Genomic DNA, 14,470 nt, shown 5'->3' on the forward strand with positions numbered 1-14,470 from the left:
GAATGAAAAAGATATTGCAAAAATAAAAGTTACCTGTCTGAGCTGAGCGACTGCACTTCTCTTTGTTAGGTCCAGTTATAGTCATTGCTTAAAAAGAGAAATGATTAAAGTTGCAGCAGGATTAGGAAGCGTGAGGTATTAGAAGCTGCTCCTGTTTCTTACAAAGTACACAACCTGATTATATAGAATATAATAAAAGGAATGCTTATGTCCCCACAACCTTCTCCTCTCCACAGGGCATTCAAACTTACTTTTCTTATTTCAACTATAATTTTTTTTTTTGGTTGCTTTTATTTTTTGCCCCCCCCCAATATTAAGAGTATACTGGAAAGTAACAGAAATTGAGACAATTAAATGTTGCTCTTCAGAATACACTTTCTCTTCTAAAAGACTGTTGTTTTTTTTTCTCTCCCCTAATTAAAAACCATCACGCATCAATAACTTTTGTCTCACATTTTTAATGTCTCCAAGTAAGTCAGTGTCATTTAAGTGTGCCTACTTTGCAGAAATATTTATGAGCTGAAAAAACAAATGTTAGAAAGTCAAGAATATGTGTGAATGCTGGCAAAATGTCACACCAAATCCTGTGATTATTACTTTGCCTGGCCTTTACCGAAAGTCTGTTCATCCCAGCGCACACTTATGCATGCATTTATTAATGGTATAAAGCCACTGGAACAGGCTGTTATCAGAGGATAATAACAGTGTCCTGCTGTTGGTTCTGCAATAGAAACACTCATGTATCACCCAATGACATTTCCAGTAAACACTTCTGGGCAAAAGAGTAATTGCATTCAATGGCTAGCGAATTGAAACCTATACCAAAATCCTCCCCATCAAGCATTTTACTGCTGTTCTGTGTTAATTATGTGCTTATAATTATTTGCATAAATATAGTATTAAAAGCTCCCACACAAAAATTGCCCCATTAGCCTAAGCTTAAAACAAAATGTAAAAACTATACCTACAAAAATGCAGGTCTTAATACTAAAACATCTTCATTTGTTTTGCTGCCATGGATGCAGTTTCATTAAACCCAAGCACACATACACATACACATAATGTTCTGTATTTACTGAGCTTTGCTTGGTTCACAGCCTGTGCTCTATGCTAGCAGAGCTAGCCTAGGTTTGATAGGTTACAAAGCAGGAATTTAAAATGGACCCATCATCATTCCTTCGTTTATCAGCTTCGCAAGTGCACCAAGATTCAATAAAAAACTATACCTGTAACTCTGCTCTCAAGGTGCTCATAAAAAACAAGGTTGCTACTACAGTCTTGAAGATTTTCCCTCTGGTGCGATAGTCTTTGTGCAATGAAGTATGTTTCCTTGTAATTTTTATGAACTCTCTTTCCAGATGCTGACTAAACTCTAGTGGGAAAGAAGCTTTAGTCACCTTAACAAAACGTCCTCTGAGGACTTTTTAGCCTTGTGGGACTATAAAAGCATGTACCTTTAAAATGCAAACTGAAGTACTGCACAGAGTCCTCCTTTCTCAGGCCCTGGTTATGTCAGGTCAGAATTCCTAGTGCCATTAAAAGTGCTTTCACTTATGTTCTGCCTTTTATTAATAAAGTTCTAAAAAGCTTCGGTTTGGGCAACTATGGTTCCACAGTCAACGACAATTCCTCTTTGATTCTTTTATAGCTACTCTTTGATCTAAATCATATCTAATCCAGGTAATTTCTACAACTCAGTATTACTCCATTTTCTTGATTTTCTTCTTTTTGTTGGTTTTATTTATTACAAATTTATTTACTTATTTTGGAAATATTTGTATTACCACATAGAAGAACAGTAAGGAACAACTAGGCTTCACAGGATTATAGACAATTGTACACACAACTCATAATCTAAAATAGCTTCTAATTCTGCTAACAATTTAGCAATCTTGGAAGTATGAAGTTTCATGTGAATACAAAATTCTTTCTTAAAAACCCCTTTAAACCTTCTTTTTTAATCCTTTAAAGAAACCAAAAAATAGGTGAAATAAAATATACAACAAATACTCTCCTGACAGCCATCTCCTACCTAAATAACTTCTCTGGTTCTCACAGAAAAGGTTTTTCACAGTTTTCTCTGGGAAAGCTGGTAATAGGCAGTTTTTCATTGTCTGTAACAACAACTTTATTTAAAATATTGTCTAAAATGTAAAGCTTGCACTACATAATTCTCAACAAAAAATCACACTCAGGCATTCAGCAACTCAGTTACCAATCTTTGCAGTATAGCTGGCTCTGCTTCTGTATTCCTCTATTTCCTATCGATATTGTCTATAGCTGCACACAGAGAACTTAAGCCCATTATCAATGTTCTTTTTCTGACTATCAGCAGTTTTATAACACTTGATATTTTAGACACAGCATATAGATGGTTTGCTTTCAAAGTGCATTACCTCATAAATCAGCTCAGAAACATCACTGTTTCCAGCATTTACATACCAAATAAACACTCTAGATGATTAAGTTACAGGAATACGTATCATGAATCATACAGAAATTCTGTGATCTTATGCTGGTAAAATGCACCAAGGATTAGTAACTGTCTCCTCCTGTAATACATTAAAAAAAGGGTAGAAAATCTAAAACTAAGTAATTCTGAAAATAAAACATTTGTGAAATGATAAACTGTGAAAGACACTGCTGACAGATATCCCTAATCAGCCTCTGGCTAACCTATGCAAGCTCCTTATCTCCAAACCACCACCACTTTCACTTGAGGACCTTTCCAGCTCTCCTAGGAGCTTCCTTCAGTAGACAGTCCACTGGTTACCAGCTTAAAGCCCCCTTCAGATGCAGCAATCTTTTGTCATATACTTTTTTTTTTTCTTCCTTTACCCTTAGGTGTCTTTGGGACCAGAAAGTGAGAAGGGAGCTGCCTGTGGCTTTGAAGGGAGGAGGTGCAGAGTAAACAGCAACGTCAGGACAGACAAGGTGTGCAAGCACACGGAGGGGAAGGCCTGAGCAGCATGCAAAGAGAAAGAATGGCTTCAGTGAGGCTTCCTCTGAAAGTGCTGGGAATCACTGCAATCAAGATATGTAAACAAGCAAGCTCAGGAAAGTTGCTTTCCTTCCTTTTGACTTGATTTGCAATCTGCACATCCTCCAAAACTGAGTTACCAAACTTACTTAGTTCATCTCTGCTGATAGATGCAAAGGATGTAACAAAGGTTGGTAACAGAATTTGACACTTCTTTGGCAGAACAAGCAGCTATTCAATACTGCAAAAAAATTTACTGAGCAATATTATTATGGCATTTGTGTTCTGAAGGGAAATCAATGGCTAAAATAAAACAGTAAAGTTTAAGCATGTGGCAGCCCTCAGAGACAGCGCTTCATTCAGGATAATGCACTGAGTACTTGAGCTATGCTCTGGTCTTCTTATAACAAATCAGGTCATATTCAAGTGGTAATTTCACAAACTACTTCCATGACTGAATACTCCAGTATACTTAATAAGATTGCAAACAAAAAAAACAAAACCAAAAACAAACAAACAGAAAAATTAAAAAATTCATGTGCACAAAACAGTAATAAGAGGCACTTTGCAAAGTGTTGGGAATACCACAAGCCAAATAAAATACTATTGAAGCAACAGCAGAAATGCAGCAGGAATAGTAGGAAACACTACATTCTCAAGGTAACTGATACAAAGTAAGAACACAATACTGTATGCAAGTTCATGGAAAAATTAGGTATTATCTAATGCAGTTCAATTCAGCATATGGTATTACTGCAGCTTCTATACTTCTTACTTGCCAGAGATAGATCACAATAAATTCTTATTGCCTGAGAACTGTCTCAATTGGTAACTGGGTAATGGACTAAAACCATGTTTCAGAGGCACAAATATCAGATCTGCAAGTAATTGTAATCAAGTTAACTACTAAACTTCATGTTTGCTTTTTCAAGTCATTCTTTTGCCTCTGTTTTTACGAAGATCTTTAATGCTCTACATTTTGGAGAAGTCTGAAGGGAGTAATATCTGTCATTTCTGTGTGTGCTAGGAAATGTAACATACACATTTTTAACTCTGCAAGGGCTGGGGTTTTATTTGGGTATTTTAGCAATAATTAAGAAACAAACCAAACCCAAAAAACAAAAAAAAAAACAACGAAACCCCAAAACATTTATATTGTAAATAGGAAAAGTAGGCTTAGAAATTATCCTTAGGTGTACCATAGCTGGTCCTTTGTGCTTTAAGGAAAAGAAAAATATGCTGTGGAAAAAAGAGTCATTGCTGTAAATGCAAATTCCATGAAGGCATATTCATTCCATCTGGCTTATCACAGAGCGTTTAGTACTGGAAGAGTAGTCAGAGGAATGCAGACAGCACAGTAAATCAAAGGAACAGTTTAGATTAATAAAACTCTATTCAGTTACTGGTTTCAGAACAGCTGAATTATATTTCATTTGAACACTGAGTTACTTATGTTCAGTTAACATAATGATTTTTAATAATTTATGATAGTAACATACTGGACTCATCTGGTGAAAAATTTCTGAGTGAACTGGGAACAGTGTCTAAGTCCAAACACAGCCTCATACTTCTCATACAGTTCAATACATGAAGAGGCATCTATATATACATTTCACAGAATTACAGGTTTAATAAATTAAAGTTGAAAGATGCTTATAGAGCTGGTGGCCCCTAAGATGCACGTACTTCAATCTACCTGGTAATTCAAGGACTGAGATGAACTTTGAACTCAGCAAAGCTGTGCACTTCAGCAGCAGTGAGGAAAATACCTGACAAACCTATTTAACAAAATGTCCAGCTCTTGGCAAAGCTAACGCTTCAAAAGAAATGAAGCTGCAATTAGTAGCTGACAAGGCTTTTAATGTTTCTTTCATTTTACCTTGGTTAAAACAAGAATGATATTTACCTACCAATCGTTATTTATTCTGTTAGCTGCAAGCATTTCTGATCAGCATGCCCAATTAAGAATTCACTGTATAAATTTTATTTTTTTTTTACAAGAATCAGTGAGCCACAAGGCAGTATTAACTGAATAAACGTATCTTGGGCTTCTGTTTGTTTATCTGGTACTCTTTGGGCTAACAACTATCTAGCGCCCCCCAGAACAAACATCCGCAAATTGAGCTAATGAATAACCCAGTCTTTTCTGGCTTGGCAAAAGCACACTGATGTAAATAGCAAAAAAAAAAAAAAAGAACAATGCAACACGCAGTCTTTCAAGGGGGGAAATGCAGTGTTACAGGTGAATTGTCTGAATAAGGAGAGGTTAAATGCCAATGGTCTGCCAGTGCATGTCTTTATGTGAAATGCTCTATGGCAAAATGGAACAAAAAAGTTTGGCTTTGGGTCAAAGCCTGGAATGTTGTTAGAAAAAAACAAACCTTGTGTCTCGCTTTTCCAGTGATACCTTTTAGTGATTCACTAGACATGTCTAAATATAATTATGTACTTAATTCCAATGAGGTAGTGCAGATGTCAGAGCCCAAGCAGGGATTAAATGTCTCTTCATTCTTAACTGCTCTGGAGGCTGCATGAACTGTGTCATGATTTAGACTATGTTTCAGGTTTGTCTAAAAGTGCCTTGTAGCAAAGATGAACAGAAGTTCTTTTCTGATTATCTGGCACTGCAGTACAGTTTTTCTCTCCATTATCTCTCAACACAGAATTTCCTTATAAAAGAGATACTGACACTCCTCTGCCAAGGCAATTGTTTCCCAGTCAAATATAAATTTCATGCCTCTGGCACTATGCCAAATGCTAGTAGTTTGGAAATAGACCTTCCACATCATGTTGCATCTTTTGATTACACTTAAGTTTTAAAAATAACCCAAACAATATTGCACCAATCTCCTACAGGAGGTTACAAAATAAATTAATAGTTATAAACACTCAGGACACTTTAATTTGGGAATTGCTCACATACTAAAGTAAGCTAAAGACAGGAATGCTTCCACTTCTTCAAATGCTGAGCATGCTTTTCCAAATTAACATGCAGGTAAGATAATACTTAGTGGCAAGGTCAGTTTAATGTAAGTTTTGTCTTTGTCTTACCTCCAACTTTGAACGTTGACCCAAGGGATCAATATTGGGATTGTTCAACATCTTTGGACATGGACAGTGGGACTGAGTGCACCCTCAGCAGGTTTGCTGCTGACATAGTGTGTGATGCAGTTAACATGCTGAAGGGAAGAGATGCCATGCTGAAGGGAAGAGATGCCATCCAGAAGGACCTGGACAGGCTCTAGAGTTGGGCCAGTGCAAACATCATGAAGTTCAACAAAGCCAAGTGTATCTGGGTCAGGGCAATTGCAAGCACAAATACAGGCTGGGTGGAGACTGTCTTTAAAGCAGTCCTGAGAAGAAGGACTTGGGGGCAGGCACCGGTTGAGGAGAAACTCAACAGGACCCAGCAATGTGTGCTTGCAGCCCAGAAAGCCAATCATTTCCTGGGCTGCACCAAAAGAAGCATGGCCAGCAGATCGAGGGAGGAGATTTTCCCCTTCTATTCTGCTCTTCCACCTGGAGTAATGTTATCAGCTGTAGGGCCCCCAACACAAGAGGCATGTGGACCTGCTCGAGCAGTCCAGAGGAGGGCCACAAAGATGGTCAGAGGGCTGGAGCACCTCTCTAGTGAAGACAAGCTGGGAGAGCTGGGCTTGTTCAGCCTGGAGGAGAAAAATTTCAAGACGGGCCTTATAACAGTCTTCCAGTACCTAAAGGAAGACTACAGGAAATCTGGAGAGGGACTTTTTACAAGGGCATGTAGTGTGACAGGGTAAGGGGGAATGGTTTTGAACTGACCAAGGGGACATTTAGATTAGACATAAGGAACAACTTCTTTATGATAAGGGTGGTGATACACTGGCATAGGTTGCCCAGAGAAGCTGTGGCTGCTTCATCAGTAGCAATATTCAAGGCCAAGTTGGACAGGGCTTTGAGCAACTTGATCTACTGGAAGGTGTCCCTCCTGCCCATGGCAGGAAGGTTGGAACCGGATGATCTATAAGGTCCTTTCCAACCCAAACCTTTTTATGACTCTATGATTTATTCAACAGACAACATAATAAAACACACATTTAGCCATGTAAAGTCCAGAGAAACTAGACTTCAGAATCATGTGGTAATAACTAAATTTATATATATTTAAATAGTCATAAAAGTTTCTAACATTTTCCTATGTGACCAGAACAGTATGGATTAATGCAAACTAAGATAAATTGATTCACAAATAGGGAAGTGCAAAAAATCAGTATGACCACTAAATGAAATAAGCATACAAAATATTTTTGAGTTTTATATATGCACAGACTAAGAAAATGTATGTGGCATATATAATAAAGGAGTGTTAAAACACACTTAGTGAAATTGTTTGGCTAAATGTATTTCTTTAGGAAATGGATTCCATTATCAGAAAACTCAGTCACACAATCCCCACTAATCCTAGCTCTTTCATTCCAGATTCAGACTAAGAAACCATGACTGCAATACCAGCACATAATTTACATTTCCCCACTGCTAACAGGACTTTCCCTCAATTTCTGTAGGCAAGTGTATCCCTACTGACTTTAAAAAAAAGTTTTAAATTAATTGCTGTTGATACTTGTGCATGCCATGTTCACTGGGCAGTGTTTGTTTTTATGCTTAAAATAATCAAAACAATAATGCAAAGTTAACAACAAAAATTAAACCAAGATTAAATAGAGACATGACATCAGACTTAATACAGAAGATGTTCATTGGATTAAATGAATGTTTTTCTTCCAATTTACAAGTATATATAGTAGCACATATTTCCATTTCGTTATTTGACTGAAATGTTTCCCGTATACCAGGGAAAACACAAACTAGGATTTTTCAATTGATACGACACCATTTCTGCTCATATGCTGGTTTGAATCAGAAACTTGATAGAGTTTGAACTAACAAGATAAGCATAACTGAAAGAAATGTCAAAGTCTAATCTCAGAGAAATTCAGAAGTTTCATTAACTTCAATGAAAACAAAATGACAAGTCATTTTAAATTGCCCCAAGACATAAATAAAATCCTAGTTTCATTTGAAAATTCATAACCAAACCAATATTTGAATTTGACCTTCCTTTACTATTTATTTCCTTACTATTTTATCATATTCCTAGTCTACACTCAGAAAATCAAAACACTGTTATATTTAATATTAACAAGTTATATATCACAATGAAATACATTTGTAATTGGTTTGAAATAGAGCAGTGGAAGTATTTTAAATGCTTTCCTATTATGTCCATAGGTGTGAACATTTAAAGTGGACTAAGGCATCTCTGTGCTGAAGATGAGCTGTTTGTTGTGTCAGGTCATTGATCCTTTAATGTCACTGATTTTCTTCATGGCTTTTTTTTTTCCTTCCTTTTCTAAAATATGAATTTACAGATTTTTCATAAAGAATCAAGTGAATAAAAAATGAATAAATTGAAAAATTAATTTATAAAAGTATTTAAATTAATGTGATCGAGTAACCATTTAATAGCTTTAGACTAAAGTCTAAACTGCAAGTTAGTTCCTACTACCAGGTCCTGTGATCAACAGCAACCTTCCTGCTAAGAAGCATGCACACACTTTCAGTGGTCACCATTAAAAACCGTGCATTTGTTTGTGATCGCTGGGACATCCTAACTATGGCAGAGAGCACCTTTATTGCAGTTGCTGCTACAGTGTTGCCTTATCTGCAAAACTGCTTCTAAAGTTTACCATTAAGCACCAATTTTCCTCAGGTAAAGTTAAAAATAAAAAAATAAAAAAATAATCCATTTCAAATAGTTGCCAGTGAAGGAAGAAGGAATAATCCTGTGCCTTAACTAGGAAATTCTAGCCATCAGAGATATATCATGATCATGGTTTGCATGGCCTTTACCACATTTATCTTTTTTCAAAGCAAATACTTCTATACAGAAGAATTCAGTACTTACAGAAAACAAACACCAACAAGTTGGCTCAAAATTAATCAACGTAATTAGATCTTCCACTTGAGTTTTTATATGATTGCAGCAAAAGCCTCTTTAACTTCTCTGGAATCCAGAAAATGGGAATTTGTAGCAGTACTGCTGTAACATCATCAAGTCAGGTTTATTTATTGTCAAACTGTTCCTCCAGTAGTACATTGTCAAAATGCATAAAAAGAGAACTTGAGATATGCAAAATATGCCACACAGGAAAACAGCACTTAAAGAACTGTAAAATTAAAATAAACAAAGTTAAGTAGCCAGTGAGAAACAATGCTAAGCAGAAAATATCCCTATAAGAGCAGCACCCCTCACTGAAAATCTGGATGGAACTGAACTGGACTGCATTGGTGAAATGGTCATCTTAGCTGTCCACACAGCCTTTCTTGCAGGTTGTTAATCCTGCCATAGAGGTGTAGTAATAAATTGCTAAGAAACACCAACTACAGCCTCCTCCACTTTTAAAAACTGAGGTAGATTCAGGCTAGTGGTAAAATATGCCGGTCCAGGAACACTGAGACACCACATAATGACACCCAGGCAGGGCAGACGTAGGTGGGCAGCTCACTGAGAACCAGGATGTCAAAACCTGAAACTCATGAGAAATTTTTCTTTGTCTGTAAAAGTCTTGGACATGCTCATAATGCAATATAATATGGGTGGGACTAATATCAGTAACTCCTTCTATGATTATCTTTCACACTCTACTAAATGCAGGTGTGAGTCAATAAATGTAGATGAGAGAAGATGAGAAAATTAATGTGTAAGTCAAGCAGACTGGAAGATGCTGAATGTCATGTTGAAAAAGTGCTACCAGTAATAGAATGAGAAGAATGTGAAACAGAATCTGAAACTTGATAGATCAGCAGAAAGGAGATAGGGTAGGCCAAACTGAGGAAGGGTTTGGGTGACGGGCAAGTTGAGGAATGACGAAGAAAGACACAGCCTGAGGAGAGTGAAAATGAAGGTCTGTAACTACCACAGAGCACTGGCCCCCAGGGAAATGTACCCCAAAATCACACCAAAATTCCACAGGGATAGTAGCATACACCCATTTTACTGTAAAGAATACTAAATTAAGCAGTGTCAGCAAATTTAATGTATATACCATTAAGCTATTAAATACGGATTTAGCCTGTACCAACCAGTACTCTCCAAAACAACAGACTACATGATTTAGTAGTTAGTGTAAGGATTATTCTCAATATACAATTATCTTACAGCCACCTGACTTCAGAGGACAGGGTAGTTGAATACCAGCGATGTAGGCTGTCTTACGCAGCTACCCTCAAAGCCAGAAGCCATTTTTATTAATAATGATAAATGTAAACTAGGAGCTTCATCTTTTGGAAACTCACAAGAAGTGCCAGAACATTGCAGCTAGAGCTCAAATGACAGCTCTAAAGCTTCCAAGCCTACCTGTGAGAGTATCAGAAGATAGCTCATTATGGGTTACTTTTTTGGTTTTATTTTTCAAGTAGGTTCCAGTGGGAAATTTAGATTGTGATTGTGCAGCTGAAACCAAGTCATAATGTCTACACAAAAGGATGATGGCTTCAGTTTGCATAGCTATGCTTAATTAAAGTATTTTCCAACTTTTTAACTTACCTGAAAGATTTTAAACATAAGTCTTCAAATCAAGTGGGACACAAGTTTAAATAATTCTACTGATGTCTCCAAAAGCCACAGATATAGTGGTGTACATCTATATTGGTACACTAAACAGTACCAAAGACATCTGCACTTCAAACACAGTCACTGAAGTAAAGCAGGACTTTTGCTCGTCTTTTTTACTTTCCATGACTCTCAGTCAAGAGAGTAGGGGAGAATAGAGAGTTCAGGTCACAATTCCTATACTCACTTTAAAATCTATTTTGAGGAACAGAAAGATTAGTTTAAAGACTCCATCCTATTCCTGTGGGGATATGGAACCAGGGGGATGTATGCGGTTCTTTTTCAGCACACTTTTTCCCCAGGGTAATGGAAGTAGGAAACAAAATTCTCAAACTATCCACAAAGTTTGTGTGTTAATAAATGTAACACAGTGCCAGTCCGAGAAGACTGATGTAAAAAGCATAAAAAGCATAAAAAGGGGAGAGAAAAACATTACAGAAGAGGGAAGAGATTGTTTATAAGGGGACTGAAAGAAAAGTGGAACACATTTTTAAAAAATCATTTGCAATTCCCCAGTACATACTATTTTTTAAAACTGTATACAAAAGTCAGCTTGATCAAATCCATATATAGTAAGAGAAATTGTATTTTTTTTTTTCACCAGCAGTATTCCATATTCTAACTATGGCTGGTAAGCTGAAGGGAAAGTATTTTAGGTATATGAAAAACCTAACTTCAAATTTTGTTGTTTTTTTTTTACCTCCTCTACCCTCAGCAGATCTGAGGAAAACAAGGTTAAACTTGGAGAAAGAGAAGTCATGTAAACCTTAGGAATAAGGTGACTATAAGCAGTACTGTTGAGAAGAGAGGGTCAGAGATGCATTAAGAGATACTTTCCTTTTCTGAATGATTATGATAACCATGTTGTACTTTAAAAAGTCTTTTCATGAGATTATCAGAATTATCAAAGTTCATTGCTTGTGACATGCCTATTGAAAACAAATTACTGAAGTGCAGCTTTGCGTACTGAGTCACAAATGCTTAAAAACATCCTTTATCATTTTAGAAATATTCAAGTGAAAGAGAGATATGTAAAGAAAACAACCTCTGTACAGAAGTCCAGTGACAAGCTGAATTAAAGCAGTTTAAGTAAATGTTAGCACAAGACACTGATGCAGGAAATTAATATGGGTGTTGTGGGGCTGTGCAAAATGCTTGAGGATCTGGGATTTGGCAAACCTGTCACAAAGGAATGATTAAGGCAGGAAGCTCAGCTAAATTAAGACCAAGCAGCAGAACAAAATACATGACTATTTTTAGAAACTGTTGACGTCCACATAGCCCAGGGAAAAAACTGGTCTCCTAGTTTCAGTGTAAGTGACAGCAATGCCATCAGGGCAAGCTACAAGGACACAGTGAGAGTAAACGGCAGACAAGTTAAATATGAAGCATATACAGGACAATGAGAAATGATAGCATAGCAGAAGCTCTGGAAAACTCATGTCAAGAACTCTGCTGCTCAGAATCCCCTTTTGCCAGTTAATGAACATGGCAAAGTGCAAGTTAGACTAGGAAATCTTGGTATCAAGTAGCTTTATATGAGCTTGAAACTATGCAAGAGAAAACCAATGTCAGTATAAATACTGATATTGAGTGGGAATTCTTTATGATGGTTCTAGCTTCAGAAGTGTTGTTCTATGCTTGTCTGATACTTGATCATAGTTTAAAATAATTATTGATAAAGCATAACTGACTGAGTCTGATTCAAAAATTCAGTGAAAACTAGAATGCTAAAGAAGTTATTAGAGAGTGTTTCACTCTTTGGAAAAGGCTTCTCCTTTGAAAATTGCAATTTCTTTAGTTAACTGATGATACTACCTCTCAGAGCAACAAGCACAGTTTCCACATTCTTTCATTTCTTCATGGTTTTAACAGCCATAAGTGTCTGTTTAAAACAATGGTTCACTCAATGAGAAATATTTTGGTTTAAAACAGCTTTTTTTTTTTTTTTTAATTTTCCCTCCCTAAAAATAGCAGCAGTTTTAACAATCATTAACAGTCAAGCTATAAAATATCATGAAAGTTCAGAAGTATTGCCATGAGAATTTTAAGCTACCACTTGAACATAAGCATAGAATCATAGAATAGATTCAACAGATTTTCTGGAATCATAGCATGATTCCGGAAAGATCATAAGAACTGACAAGTAGTAAATATACACTGAGTCCACAGTTTCTTTGGAGTCTTACAATCATGTTGTGGAAGAAACTGAAGAAAGAGGACACATCCACATCTGTTAAGAACACAGGAGTAAAAACCTTCATCACTTAATTTTATTTCCTTTGAGATTACATGTTAATATATCAAAAGATTAAAAAAAAAAAAAAAAGCCTGTCCTTATTATATGCAGTCTCATGGTCTTCTGCTACCTCCTCTGACTTTTAAAAGAGACTGTCTTAGAGAAAATCAATATTACTCAATCAATCTGCTGCCATTAACTTGCAGCATAATGTAGGAGAAAACAGTAGGCAACACCTTCTCGATATTAGTAGTGTTATGTATAAGATTTTTAAGAGGACCTTAGAACAGCAGTGAACCCCTCAAAAATGGTTTAAGATTTGTCAATCAAATGAACTTTTTTGTTCTCCTTCATGGAAACAGAGCAGGAAGACAAAGCTTATATTTTAAGACATCCCCCAACAGACTGCTGGCGTGTACGTGCTCTCTTAGGCTGGCAAATTACGCTAGAGTGTACTGATCGTCTTTAGAAGGGACAAAGACAATGTCTGTGGTCTGCTTTTATGGAAACTTTTTATATGGGTGCAAATAATAATGTAACAAATATTACTCCAATAAAAATAATAGCAGTAGTGCACACAATACAGTGCCATGCATGGTCAAAGAACTATCCCATCATTACAAATTCTAAGTAACCGGCTAAAAATAAGTCTTTCGCTGAACAGAGTTCTAGCATCATGGGATTTTTCAGACTTTTTCAGTCTTTTTGACAAAACTCAGCTCCCTTAGTAATTCCTCCTTCCCTGGACTACTTTGCTGTAAACCTTCAAGATACCAACCTTGCAACAGACAATACAAAACCACATTTTCTTACAAAATTATCAGATCACCTTCACTGCATATGCGTATCTCCTACCACTCCTTCCAAGAAGCCTGCTCTGATATGGCTTCTGATCAAGTTTATACGTTTCCTGGGGAAGCAGCTGTGGCATCCCCCAGATATGTCAACCCAACACCAGCTCTGCACAGCATTAGGCAAGGAAGGTCATAGTTAGGAAAAAACACAGGAAGGAAAGATACAACTTCTGTTCTGAGATCTCCTTCCATGTGTAATAGTTTCTCAAGCTTTTAATGGAGGCTTAGGATCAGGTTGTAGAGAATAAGAACATGGGGTGATTATTCACCACCTGGACTTTCAAATGGTTTACATGGTAAAACTCTTTTACTTTTTCCTCAAAGCTTGTAACCGACTTTTTCATTTGCCTCACAAATTTCAAGTTCAGAAACCTACAAAAACTGAGGGAGGTTGTGCATGCTCCATCCCTGGCAGTGTTCAAGGCCAGGCTGGACAAAGCCTTGGGTGGCATGGTTTAGTGTGAGGTGAGGTGTCCCTGCCCATGGCAGGGGGGTTGGAACTAGATGATCTTAAGGTCCTTTCCAACCCTAACTATTCTATGATTCTATGATTCTATGAAGTAATAAGAGTATAATATATCTGTTCATTTAGATACTTTCCCAGAAACTCTATGGTATAGGCCCATTCCTCATTCTGTATTCTGGAGATAATGAGATCTCAGAGTTGGAAGACTTACCAGCCCATGCCTGTGGCTTTTGTTCCCATCTTCTAATATTCATCACTGCAGACCTATAATTCTTTAACT

The 14,470-nt window shown here is 36.8% G+C and overlaps 1 protein-coding gene across 4 annotated transcripts in view; it reads right to left on the reverse strand.

Moving 5' to 3' along the window:
* SNTG1 (syntrophin gamma 1) overlaps positions 1–14,470 on the reverse strand; it is a 324,574-nt gene that overhangs the window by 155,883 nt on the left and 154,221 nt on the right. The window lies entirely within an intron of this gene.

The sequence above is a fragment of the Pezoporus occidentalis genome, unplaced genomic scaffold, assembly GCF_034315485.1.
Source record: "Pezoporus occidentalis ecotype Australia unplaced genomic scaffold, CSIRO_AGI_Poc_V1 ctg4, whole genome shotgun sequence".
In the NCBI taxonomy this organism is placed as follows: Eukaryota; Metazoa; Chordata; class Aves; order Psittaciformes; family Psittacidae; genus Pezoporus; species Pezoporus occidentalis.